At 49.6% G+C, this 6,797-nt stretch overlaps 1 long non-coding RNA gene across 1 annotated transcript; it reads right to left on the reverse strand.

The window, feature by feature from the left end:
• Positions 1-2,092: 2,092 nt before the first annotated feature.
• On the reverse strand, positions 2,093-5,218 carry LOC128817976 (uncharacterized). Its single transcript, XR_008440353.1, has 3 exons — positions 4,841-5,218; positions 4,449-4,608; positions 2,093-2,217 (listed from the first exon to the last, which is right to left on the reverse strand). It is a non-coding gene; the product is annotated as an uncharacterized LOC128817976 (long non-coding RNA).
• Positions 5,219-6,797: the final 1,579 nt, after the last annotated feature.

The following is a 6,797-nucleotide window of genomic DNA, read 5'->3' on the forward strand; positions in this document are numbered from 1 at the left end:
CTTCTCCACGTGGTCAGTCTCTTTTTTTACCTCGCTGGGTTCCCTTCAGCCGCGTGTGATATCCTCCGCCAGAATAAAACCATGTAAAAAGAGCCTTTCTTGCCTTTATCGCTGAGCCACCTGCAGTGAGTGTTGGCTGAGGGTCTGACCGCGTCGCCTGAAGGTTATCTCAATTTGCTTTTCCACGGGAGAGGCTCGTGGGGGACGGATTTTAGGCAGCGGCGACCGCTACTCCGACACCGGCACCTTTACGAGCTGTCAGTTACGCAAAAAGCTTTGTATCGCTTCCCTGAATTTCCTCCCGTTCGAAACCGTGACGCCGGGTAACCCTCTAAAAGCAGCCGGTCACACGGGGAACTGCTACGCCGTGGAGTGGGGGATGACGTGAAGAAAGGTCCCGTGGGCAGTTCCCTCCCCTACAAAACCCTTCGTCTACCCTGTGAACGATGAACTTTACTTTCCGAGGAAATTAAGCGTATATCCTCTCTCTGTGCCCGTGGCCAAAACTGGGATTCGACCTCCAAAACTGCAGACGGTGAACGATTCCTGAGAGACCGCAGCTGCCGACGCTGAGAACTCTCGATGCCCTCGGAGTGCCGCACGCCTCCTGCGAACGGACGATGCGCAGGGAGGGTGAGTTTGGTTTCACGGGGAAAAGGGGCAGAAGATGTGTCCAGGGGCCTGTGGCCCTGAGTGGCCTTCTGCCTCCTCCAAGTCCGAACACGACAGGATTTTTCCCGGAGCGAAGCTGCCTGCGCCAAGGACTCGGGCAGCCCTTGAAGTCTCAAATACCTCCTCTAAACTGATATCAACACACGGGAGTGGCAAGTTTTGTGGCCCCGAGTGGGCTGCTGCCTCCTAAAATTCCAAAAGGCGCGGGATGTCTCCCAGACCCAACTTGGTACTGCCTCCAGCTCAGGCTACCCTGGCAGTGCCAAGTACCTCCTACAAATTGACTTCAGGAACCCAGGGTGGTGAGTTTTGTTTCACAAGGAAACGCGCTGGCGTTCGTGTTCGGGGGCCAGTGACCCTGAGTGGCCAGGCGCCTCCTGAAATTGCGAACGGCGCGGGGTGTCTCCCGTACCCGACCTGCCGCCGCCTCCGACTCGGGCTGCCCTGGCAGTGCCGAGCGCCTCCTGCAAACTGGCGTCAGGAACCTGGGGTGGTGAGTTTTCGTTCCCACGGAAAATGGACGGCGTTCGGGTCCGGGGCCCTGCGGCCCTGAGCGGGCTGCTGCCTCCTAAAGCTCTAAACGGCACAGGATGTCTCCAAAAGGCAACCGGCCTCCACCTGCTACTCGGGCTACCCTGGCAGTGCCGAGCGCCTCTTGCAAACTGACGCCAGGAACGCGGGGTGGTGAGTTTTGTTGCACGGAGGAGAGGGCCGGCATTCGTGACTAGGGGCCCGTGGCCTTGAGTGGGTGGACGCCTGTGGAAATTCCGAATGGTGCGGGATGTCTCCCGAACCCAACCTGCTGCCACCTCCGATTTGAACTGCTCTGGCAGTTCAAAGTGCCTCCTACAAACTGACATCAGGAACCCAGGGTGATGAGTTTTGTGTCACAGGGAAAAGGGCCGGCATTCGTGTCCAGGGGCCCGTGGCCCTAAGTGGGCCGGTACCTCCTGAAATTCTGAACGGCAAGGAATTTTGTCGGTTTCAGTTTGAAACTGGGCAGAAATGGTTCTGAAATACTTCGTGTGAACTGTGTTGTTAAGCTGCACATTAAGGTTGAGCCTGAGTTGAAGGGGTTAAGCAACCCTTTTCGAAAAGTTTTAACTTGAGCCGGTGTTTGTGGGCTAGCAGAGCTGTAATAGAGAGAGCATATTCTAAGTTGATTCCCTAGATTTCAGGTACAGGGGAGTTGTGTGGCTTTTTCCCCCGCATTGTGGTAATTTGATTCTCGAGACCGTATAGTTGTGTCTGTAGAGATTTTAAGATTTTGTTTGCAACAAGTGCAGCATTTTATGTGGAAAAACTAGTGTGGGAATTTATATACGTTTAAAACAAATTAAAAGAATTGCAGGAATTGCCCCCCCCCATTTGTGTTTGTAGGCGTATTAGAGCTTTTGCTGTAACAGGCACGGCCTTTTCGTTTGTTTTAATCGTGGCGAAACGGATCAAAGGAGTCCCTTTAACTCACTACTTTGGACTTGATCTTGGGGAATGTGTGCAAAACAATATTATTGTTATTCCACGAGGCAGCAAATTGAGTGTGCCCTGTATCAATAGAAACAAAACTTTAGTTGAGCAGATTTTGAACCAGAGATTTTAAAGTTACTGTGTTCAAAGTCATACTTAGTACATGAAGATTGGATTATGCAGGAAAAACTAGGAAAGGACTGTAAAATTTTGTGAAATAACATTTAGGTACAGTGCATAACAATAAGTAGCTCGGGTGTCCTATAAATAAAATCAGAAATCAGAAGAGACAGAATTTGGTAGAGGTTGCTAATTCGAAAAGCTACCCTTGTGAACCCTGGGTTTGTTTTTGCTGTGTTCGGTGTAAAACGTTGTGGTATACGCAGACGTTTCGGTAGAGAAGGGCGAGACTGGCGCTTTATCATCTTAAAGAAACAAAGGCTACTCGGAGAGCTATAAGGATTTTAGTAGCCGCTGGTCGTGAGGAGCAAGGAAATAACAGCAAGTTCTTGGAGAAAAATGGCAATGAAGAAAATAGAATTTATAGTAGACGTGGGGGAAACCTACTCGGTATTAAGTAAAGCCTTAATGTCTATAACAGATAATTATGTTATGGGAAGGGGAGCAACTGGCCAATCTGAAAAAGCGTATTTTTGTAAATTTGGAAAACAAGTGGGCATTTATAGGTTTGTGTAGCAGTTAAAAGCAAAAGATGGGGAGATTATTTTGGAGGTAAAGGAAAATGATGGATCAGGTATCTTCTGAGGTGTGGGCTTCTAACATACCAGGAAGAGCAAAGAATGCACCCTCGGTGCAAGTTAATCTTAAAGGAAGGAAACAACCAGTTAGAGTTAAACAATATCCCTTAAAGAAGAAAGAAAGAAGGGATTAGTCCGTAATTGAGAATTTTTTATATGTAGGGCTATTAAAAGAGTGTCGGTCTGAGTGCAATACTCCTATTTTACATGTTAAAAAGCCTGATGGATCTTACTGAATAGTACAAGATTTAAGAGCTGTTAATAAGATAACCGAGGATTTATACCCGGTGGTTGCCAACCCCTGCGCTTTGTTGGCCTGTTTAACAGCCGAATTAACCTAATTTACCATTTCTGATTGGAAGGGTGCCTTCTTTTGCCTCCCTCCTCGTGAAGCCAGCCAGAAAATTTTTGCCTTCGAATGGGAAAATCCCAAAAGTGGGCGTAAGACTCGGCTCACGTGGACGGTATTAATAACAGCCCCGGGATATTCGGAGAGCAACCTACAAGAGATCTAGAGTCCTGGGCAGCTTCATCAGAGGAAGGACAGCTGCTGCAGCGAGTAGACGGCCTCCGGATAACTACCAGAACCCAAGAGGCGTACGTGGAGTGGACGGTAAGCCTCCTGAACTTTCTGGGTTTACAAAAATATAGAGTACTTCAGAAAAAGGCTCAGGTAGTAAAACAAACAGTCGTCTCCTTGAGTTATGAGGGCAGTGCTGGACAAAGGCTCTAATGCAAAATGACAAGGAAGCGATATGCCAAACCCCAAAACCCCAGACGATAAAGGACTGTAAGTGTGTGATAAGTTAGAGAAGACTCTTTGTTCATCAAGATAGAAAGGAGAAGCCTTGTGTAGATAACAGAAAATCAAAGGAGAAGCCTTGTGTAAGATAACAGAGAGCCAAAGGAGAAGCCTTGTGTAGATAACAGGAAACTGCCAGACAGGAACTAGCTAATATGTTGCTTACTTAAGCTAGTTGTGTAATTAGAACTTAGGTGCATATAACATATAACCTTATATGGAAAAGACCATTACAGGGCCGTGGACTTTCACCAAGGAAGAAGAGAAGAGCCTTCGTCAAACGACCACCAGAGAGTAGAGGACGACCCCCTGGCAACAGAAGGTGCAAGCGCAGAGTACGCCCAGAGATACCGCGGCCCCGGGAAAAAAAAAAGTATAAAAAGACTGGGGGAAGGGGGAAAACGGTGTGTGAGCCGTAGGCGGAGCAGGGACTCCCCGGCTGCACCCGGCGCCGTTTGCTTGCCATCGCTCGCTGTAATCAATAAATTTCTGATTGACTCTTGAAAGGCTGAACAAATTATTTGCCTCTATTTATAACAATCTGGTGCCATGACTCGGATAAGGGCTATCCGTTGGAAGCTCCTCACGGGGAGGCGCCCTCGCTGCCTTGGCAGCGAGCCCCGTTCAGGAGACCTCCTCCTGGGACCCTTACCGACGAACCCAAATTCGGTGGCAAGCAAAGAATAGCCGGCAACCCCTTAATCTTTGTGCACAAAGTCCCGGGCGAAGACACAGGACTGTGTAAGTACCTTTCAGTGGTCCTTCGGGGCTACTGAGGTTGCCCCGTTCGGAGGCAGCGGGGCCCGCTCTGTCGGGGTTGGGATCCCGGAGTGTGATGAGTGAGACATCTCTGTGAGACGACGTGAGTGTGGACCTCATAGTAGTGCGTTTCCCACACCCGGCGACGGGCTGGGCCACGAATTGAGGGAAGCGTAGAGGTGTGTGTGAGAAGGCGCTCCGGAAGATGGGACAGAGGAAAAGCAAGCCCTCTGGTCCCATGGGTAGGGGAAACCCTGTAAAGCTTCCCCAAATTCCTCCAGATAGTCCATAAGGACTAATGATTAAAAATTAGGATGCCTTCCCCTCCAGGAAAGGACGAGGTAGGATACAGACCTACCCGACTCCACCCCTCCACCCCTACCTCCGCATTCACCACAACGTCCCTCTGCCCCGGTTCGGAGGGGGATGAGGTGAGAATGAGGTGAATGTTGAGCTCCAGGGCAATAACCAGCGGGTAACTAGAATCCAGACTAGGAAAAGGCAAGAGGACCTCCCCAGCTGATAGCGCGGCTCGGGGAGGGAGAAATCGCGATTTCAGTGTGTTGTGTCCCGATTGCAGTGTGGTGTGCCCCAGTTTCGGTGTGGTGTGTCTGTTACATCCGGACGTGCGTGCTTGTGTGTGTGTGTGTGTGTGTGTATGTGTGAAGCGCGGTGCGGCTTTACTAAGATACAGAGACGCGGCGCGGCGGTGCCGAAGAGCGCATGCGCGGGGCAGTTCAGCTACACTCCCTGATGGAGCGGGTGGTGCGCATGCGCGGCACGGGCTGTCTGGTGAGCGGGCGGAGCGCGGCGCGGGGCTTAAGTCGGGGCTTGCAAAGGTGCGTTAGGCGCGGCCCAGCTGATAGCGCAGCGGGCACGCGGGCACAAGCCGCGGTTTGAGGAGCTGCTTTGAACGCCGCTAGCTGATAGCGCAGCTAGTGGGAGCGTGGTACAAGCTAGGAGTTACAAGCACCGCTTACAAGCATCGCTAGTTGGTAAAGAGCTTGCAAAAGTAGCCAGCGAGCCCGGCTGGGCTAAGAGTTAAGTGTTCGTTATACAATAGCACTGCCCTTTAGTGTTAAAAGCTGTCATTGGGAGATCCTTTGCATTACAGGGCGAATAAAGGGGGGATGAATGTGTGGGAATGAGAGGCGGGCTGGTTACCCCAGACCTGCTAAGCGAGAGCGGTAGTCTCCCATGCTGCGTTTCTGTCTTTTTCGCGAGAAAAGCGGCCAGTAAAGAGATGAAGTGAGTGATAGAAAGAGTGAGAGAACCCCCCCTGGGACTGGGTCTCAGAGAAAGAGTGGGGACCCCTTGGTGGGGGGGGGGGAATAAAAGGTAATTAATTAGAAAAAAAAAATTAATGAAAAGGTAAAAAGAGGGTTTTCTTGGCATAATCTATTGGGGAAAAATAAAAGGTAAAATGTGTAGGAGGGGCCCCTAAAAATTCTGCTGGATTGAGGGATAAGAATGCCCAAGAACATCCACGGTTGATTAAACCTGCTGGATTGACGGATTAATATTCCAAGAGCATTCAGGCTTGATTAAACCTGCTGGATTGAGGGACTAATGTTCCAAGAGCATCCAGGGTTGCTTCAAACCTGCTGGGTTGAGGGATTAATATTCCAAGAGCATCCAGGGTTGATTCAAACCTGCTGGGTTGAGGGGTTAACATTCTGAGAGCACCCAGAATTAAGTTTGCTGGGTTGAGATATTAATATTCGAGAGCACCCAGAATTGAATAAAAATTTTGCCAGTTTGAAGATAAATCGGAGAGGATCTGGAGTTAGGAACAACACAGCTGGATTGAGGGGTATCCGAGAACACTGAGACTGGCCAGGGAAACCTAAAAGTGTAAAAAGTGTGTTGAAAAATAAAAGGTACCTTGTTGTTGTGATTGTTTTGTTGTGCGTGAGAGTAAGTGAAAAATAAAGTTAAGGCAATGTGGATGAATAAAAGTATACGTATGCATCCTGCCCTGTTAGGAAGCCTCACTGTGCTCCCCTAGTGTGACCCACAGACGCAGGTTACAATCCGATAGACAAAAGGACTACAGCTGACCGTTGGAGAGTAACGAGCCGACCCGGAAACCTGAAGGTCACCTCGAAGAAAAACTGTCAGACTCAGTCTGGGTAATCCAGATAGACCAAGAAGGGGAACGGAAAAGATACACTTACCCCTTGGCTGATGATTATGGAGTAGTGTGTAAAGAAATACGTTGTGATTGTTATCCTTTCGTGTGCTTTGTTTGTAAAGCTTGCCAAGAACGGTGGTGAGTCCGTTGCCGCAAAGGAAAGCCACCTACTGGGATTTGCTCCAGCTGCTACAAGCTAGAGCAA

The sequence above is a fragment of the Vidua macroura genome, chromosome 1, assembly GCF_024509145.1.
Source record: "Vidua macroura isolate BioBank_ID:100142 chromosome 1, ASM2450914v1, whole genome shotgun sequence".
Classification (NCBI taxonomy): domain Eukaryota; kingdom Metazoa; phylum Chordata; class Aves; order Passeriformes; family Viduidae; genus Vidua; species Vidua macroura.